The sequence below is a fragment of the Physeter macrocephalus genome, chromosome 18, assembly GCF_002837175.3.
Source record: "Physeter macrocephalus isolate SW-GA chromosome 18, ASM283717v5, whole genome shotgun sequence".
Lineage (NCBI taxonomy): Eukaryota > Metazoa > Chordata > Mammalia > Artiodactyla > Physeteridae > Physeter > Physeter macrocephalus.
The window spans coordinates 6,495,719-6,501,718 of NC_041231.1; the positions used below are offsets into that span (position 1 = coordinate 6,495,719).

The 6,000-nt window shown below is 48.5% G+C and overlaps 1 protein-coding gene across 1 annotated transcript in view; it reads right to left on the bottom strand.

The window, feature by feature from the left end:
- RAB7A (RAB7A, member RAS oncogene family) overlaps positions 1–3,380 on the bottom strand; it is a 68,281-nt gene extending 64,901 nt beyond the window's left edge. Inside the window, exon 1 of the mRNA XM_007130839.4 lies at positions 3,169–3,380. The gene's annotated coding sequence lies outside the window, so the exon portion shown is untranslated. The remainder of the gene's footprint in view (positions 1–3,168) is intronic.
- Between the last annotated feature and the right edge of the window lie 2,620 nt (positions 3,381–6,000).

The window sequence follows — 6,000 nt, forward strand, 5'->3', positions numbered from 1 at the left end:
CCCGCACCGCATCACTTTTACTTTTGATTCACAAATCACACTAACCACAACCGCCATTAACAAGTTTTAAAATATAAGTGCAAACTATTTTTCTGTGTTTAATGCCATATGCGGGAAGGAAAGAGCAGAAAATACAGGGAAGGTGCGAGAGCAAATAACTGAAGAGATCAACACATTGCAGCAAACTGCAGACAGAAGCACACAGCTCTAGCAGACAGCAGTCACAGACGCAGGTGTGATCACGCGCAGAGGAACAGATGCCGGGAATACAACCGCCACCTTACAGGGGAGACAGGAAGCAGCAGAAAGCCAGGAGCAGCCAAGTGGGGGGAGCTAATTTCCCCAGCTCCAGCCTCCTTCAGGGATGACATCAGTGCCGGGTGAACCACCGTCTGGGCCTCATGCAGGAGGACTCCTCCTGACTTCCCCGGAACACCCGGACTCTAACTCCCAGACCAACAGCCTGATGAGGTCTCCTCAGCCATATGTGGATGACGTAGACGGAGAGCTAGACAACTCATGACAGTAATAATGGTAAATATTTACGTCAAATCTCAAAGAGAAATAGTACATAAAACGGCTCTCCCACGTGTGTGGTCTGGGTTTGCTACACCTTTGCATAGAAAGACTAACGCCAAACCTAAGGGCAAGGATGTTCTCAGCGCAGGTCCCTTTGGGAATTTATTAAAAGCTAATCAAACAACCAAAACCTTCTGCTTGGCTTGGTGGTGGGGTCAGGAATTGGATTCAAAGCCACACTGTACTATAAAGCAATGCTCTTTGATTATGGGGTTTGGGGCAGGGGGTTAGGCCTGGCTGGCACCAAGAAATATTTTTGCTCCATGAGGTTGCTAACAATTACCTGAAAAAATGTCCAAATAAAGCTGTTTTAGAGTATCTTCTACATTCCACTCCCCCTTCTGTTTCTCTACTCCTGAAATTCTACCACAAATGCAAAACTCACGTCCCCTCTTAAAGAAGGGGAACCAGAGGACTTGTGGGACGTCGGGTGGCAGAGGGTTTTATCGAGGATGATACTGGTACTGAGACTGGAAGGCGGCACATGAAACTTTCACTGTCGGCTGAAGCAGCAGCCCCAGCCTGCCAAGTGCACCGCTGCTCAGACAGCCCCCGAAGCTGACATTCGCACTGTAAGATGACAGTAACACCAACCCCCTCTTCAGTGAACAACAAAAAATGCTGGAGAGCAAAAGGTAAAACAAGTTTAGAGATGAAAATTACCCTTCAAAAAACACGACCAATTTAGAAACTATGATATTATCTTCTACGAACTCTCTTCAAAAGCAAACCAAATCAAATGCTGTCGTTAAAATGAACAAAGCCTTCAAGTTACCCAAAACACCGTGCTGCCTGGATTACTCTGGAAGCACTTGCTGAGATGAAAAATAACTCCTCTTTACAAAAAATCTCAAATTCTACCACCAAGCCACTCCACAAGAGAATTCCTGGCCATGATCACTCACCATCTTTAAATTCCTTGAGGATAGGAACCAGGCCTATCTCCCTGAGTCAATAGGCAATGCCTGATACATGGTAGATACTCAAAACATCTGATGAATGGATGAAACGCTACTCATCATTACACTCCTCTAAATGCAAACAATACTTAAGACTACCACACTTAATACCCACTTAAGTATATCAGGCTGGCTAACAAAGTTTAAAAAAAAAAAAAAAAAGAAATCAGACTACAACAGGGCTTGGACAGGATCTTCAGGAGAAGTACTCACAACTCACTTTCCAGTTCTTAGACTCAAATCTGAACAAACTCTCCTAAGTCTGAAGAGAGAAGCACACCAATAGGAGACTTTATCAATCCATGGATGAGAAGTCATGTGGGTAATCAGCTGCTTCAGTCACAAGGAAGAGACAAGAGCCTGTTCTTTTGGAATCCAAAGAGAAGATACAGTATTTTCAACAGGAAAGAACCAGCTAGCTGGACACCCATGCACTAAGGCTTCAAGAAAGGTCCACATGGCAGGACTGCCAGCCCAACTCATTTGACAAAAGACGTAGGTAACAAAAACTTTCAAACCTCAGTTGAGTACTCTGCTATGATACTAGAACTCCCAGTTTACTGGCGCTACACTATTTAAAAACAAAAAAGTGTGTTAAAACTCACAACTGCAACTGGAATATGTTATGGTTTTAAGGCAAAACTAATGCCACCAGAAAAGGCTTCCAATATGACATCACTAGAAAGAAAGGAGGCGGAGAGACGCAGATACCAGGTGGCAAAAGATACTCCACAAGCTTCAGGGGCATCAGAAAGCAGTACAATCCAGAGGCCGAGCACAGTGCTCTGGAGTCTGGGTGCCTGGACTCGAATCTCCGTTCCATAACTTATTAGTTCTGCGACCTTAGGCAAATGACTTAACCTCTCCGATCTTCCATTTCCTTATCTATAAATGGGCACAATAATGGTACTTGAGAAGTCTATTCTGAGAATTAAATACAATAATCGGTGCAGAAATATCGCCACGCTGCCTAACATGCAGTAACCGCTCCAATGTTTGCTACTGTTATTTTCAATCTTCCCGGTTTTGCGAACCATTCCTTTCGGGGAAGCCTGAACTGAACGCCCTAAGCGGGCCCCGCTGCGTTCCCAAACAAACACAGCTCTGCACCCAGCCACCGTCTCTACCCCAGCAAGTTTGTAAACTTCTTCCACGCCTCACCATAACGTCTTTGTGATAAAAAGCTCCCAGTCCCGGGAGCCCGAGGCGCCCGAGGGAGCCCGCGGCACGTGACCCGGGTCTCCGCGGACTCGCGGCGTCGGGGACCCTCACCCGCGTCGGTAGAACCGGACGGCGGGCACGCGGCTCTGCCTGGCACCGGGGCAGGGTGGGCGGCACCCCCGCCGCTGGTCGGCCGGCCCCCGCCCTCGGCCGCCGCCCCAGTGCCGGGCCGCCCAGGCCAGGTCGCCCTGGCCGTCTCGGGCCGGACGCCCCGGGAAACGGGCGTGCGCGGCGCCAGCCAGGGTCACACCCGGCGACCTCTCACACCCCCGCGGACGCTCGGCCGGCCTGCCGCCGGGCCCGAAGACACGGAACTCCCCAAGAGACCTGGCCGGGCCTGCCCAAGACGCAGACGGCGCGTACCGGCGACCGAGAGCCTGGAGGGGGATGGGGCCGGGCCGCCACTTACCGCGGCCGCTCCGCTGGGCTCCGGGCCGGGCGCGTCGCGAGGGCTCCGCCGAGGAGGAGACGAGGGGACGACAGGAGCGAAGGAAAGGCCAAGCTCCGATGCCGGCGGGCTCCTCGGCCTGTCCAAGCTGCCAACGCCGCCGCCGCCGCCTCGGGCTTTATGGCCAAGACTCCGGCTCCTCTCCCACTTCCGCCACCGCCGCCGCCCCGAGCGGAAGTACCTGTCACGAGACGCTCGACGCCAGGGCTTGGGGGGAGGAGCCCCGCCTCTACCGTACGTCACGTTCAGCCGCCTCTGGCCCGGGCCTGGGTCACGTGGCACAAACATGTCTGCCCCCAGTGGCTGCGGCCATCTTTGAGGCCCGGCCGGGAGCAGGGTGGCGCCATGCTGGACCCACCCACCGATGCCTCAGTCCCCGAACTTAGCACCAAAAGAGAAGCAAAGAAATTGAACCCACTAGAGCTCTGCGGAGGGCGGGGCACCCTATCCAGCTCCAGCTCCACCTGCACAGATTAGAATCTACTCAGAACTTTGGCCCCATCTTGAAAAACATGCTCCTTTCATGGCCTTTTCTTATTGGTTCACGCAAACTTCATTCTTTTGGTTGCTGGGTACAAAAACTTTGGAATCATTCTTGATCCCCGTAGTGGGTTGAATAGTGACCCCCCTACACATCCTGGAACCCGTGGGTGTGACCTGATTTGCAAAAAGGGTATTTGAAGGTGTAATTAAGGATCTGGAGATGAGACCATCCTGGATTACCATGGGGGGGGGGCCTAAATCCAATGATAAGTGTCCTTATAAGAGACACGGAGAAGAGAAGGCCACGTGGAGATGGAGTCAGAGGCTGGAGTGAGTAGCCACAACCCAAAGAATGCCAACAGCAAGGGGGGGGTGGGCAGGGAGAAACGGTGTTGAGTTTAGACTTCTGTATTTGAGAGAACATATTTCTGTTGTTTAACTACCAAGCTTGTGATGATTTGTGACAGCAGTTCTAGGAAACTAACTCAACTCCCCTATCTCTCGGACCCCTCATCCACAAGCTTCAAAAGATATCCGGAATGTGACTCCTTACTATCTCTGCCACTATGCCCTGGTCTGAACCGCCATCATTTTTCACCTGGATTATGGCAACAACCTTGGTTTCCTGCTCCCACCTCATTCCCTCTCCAGTCTTAACACAGTAGCCAGTGTAATTCTATAAAAATGTCAAACCATGTCATTCTCCTGCTCAAACTATTCCCATAGGTCAGAATAAAAACTAAAGGCTTTACAAACAAAAGGTCCTATCCTGGGGATTCCCTGGCAGTCCAGTGGTTAGGACTCTGTGCTTTCATTACCAAGGGCCCATGTTGGATCCCTGGTTGGGGAATTAAGATGCCGCAAGCCGCCAAAAAAAAAAAAAAAAAAAAAAAAAAAAAAAAAAAAAAAAATTCCTGACCCAAGCCAGAATTTTGTTAAAAACATGCAGTACAAGGATAAGCCGCCAAAAAAAAAAAAAAAAAAAAAAAAAAAAAAAAAAAATTCCTGACCCCTTAGATACTTCTCGGACCTCATCTCCTTCTAACATCCCCTCTGATCAGTCTGCTCAAACTACACTAGTTTAAGAAAAGAGAAGGCACACATGTAACTAAAGCCTTTGCAGTTGTATTTCTTTCGATCTGGACAGTTCTTCCCTCAGACATCTGTATGGCCACTCCCTCACTTTCTTCATGTTTTGAAGAAAGATGACTTAAATGTCATCTTCTCAGTAAGAATGGCCTTCCCTAAATAAAACTGAAGTTCCCCTTCCTATCACACTAGACATAAAACATCCAGTTGCTATCTCCCTTCCTGCTTTTTGGTTTCTTCATATTGCTTTCTTGTTTGCTTACTGTCCATCTCCCCCACTAGAATGGCAGTTCCGTAAGGGTAGGGATTTTGTCTGTTTCATTCATCGCCATATCCTTGATTAGAACAGTGCTGGGGCACAGCAGATGCTGAGTGAGTACCATTTATAGAGTATTCAGGGAAATGGAAGTTGGAAATGGACTCAGAAGCCAAGAATTATGGTAATTCCACCCCACTCTGCAGCCATTCAAAATGCTAGGCTTAAAGAAACAACTAGAGAACACAGAAAAAGGCAGAGCACAAAAATATAAAGAGACCTGTGAACCCCCAGCTTTCTACGAAGCAGACCAAGATGGCTATTCAAATGCAAACATGGCTATTTCTCATGAAAAAGAAAGGAATACTCCGAAGAAACCCATGAGCCTCTAAGAAGGTGGAGTCAGGAGCTGCAGAGAATTATTCCCAAGGAGCAGGATTGGACCCTTATCAGAAAACTGACAACATGTGCCTAATTGGATTTCAAAATTGCTGTGACCCAGTAGTAGCTATGTCACTCCTGTTTTTCCCCTTTTGAACAGAAGGGTCTGCTCCGGTTGTCATACGCTTGTCAACTCTATTTGTTGGCTCTGTGGAGAGTAGAAAACATGTCCGTGGCTCACAGGTCTTCAGATCAAGAGAAACATATTCAAGAAGCTGTTCTTGAGGAATCACAGGAACTTCGTCTTCTGAGGAGCCTCATTTGCACCAGGACCTGATTTACACAAGATCCACTATGAGCCAATGATGTACTGGGATGAGATATTTAGGGCCTCTGGGAGGAGGTGAGCATATCTGGCACACAGGAGAACTAGACAAAATCTGTGTCCTGAAGGTAGACCACGGTAGATTAAAAAAGGTAGTAAATTCTTTGTTCCTCCTTCCTTTGAGTTGTGGAATCTACTTCCCTTCCTTTTGAATTTGGGTTGGCCTTACTTTTTTTTTTCCTAATAAATTTATTTATAT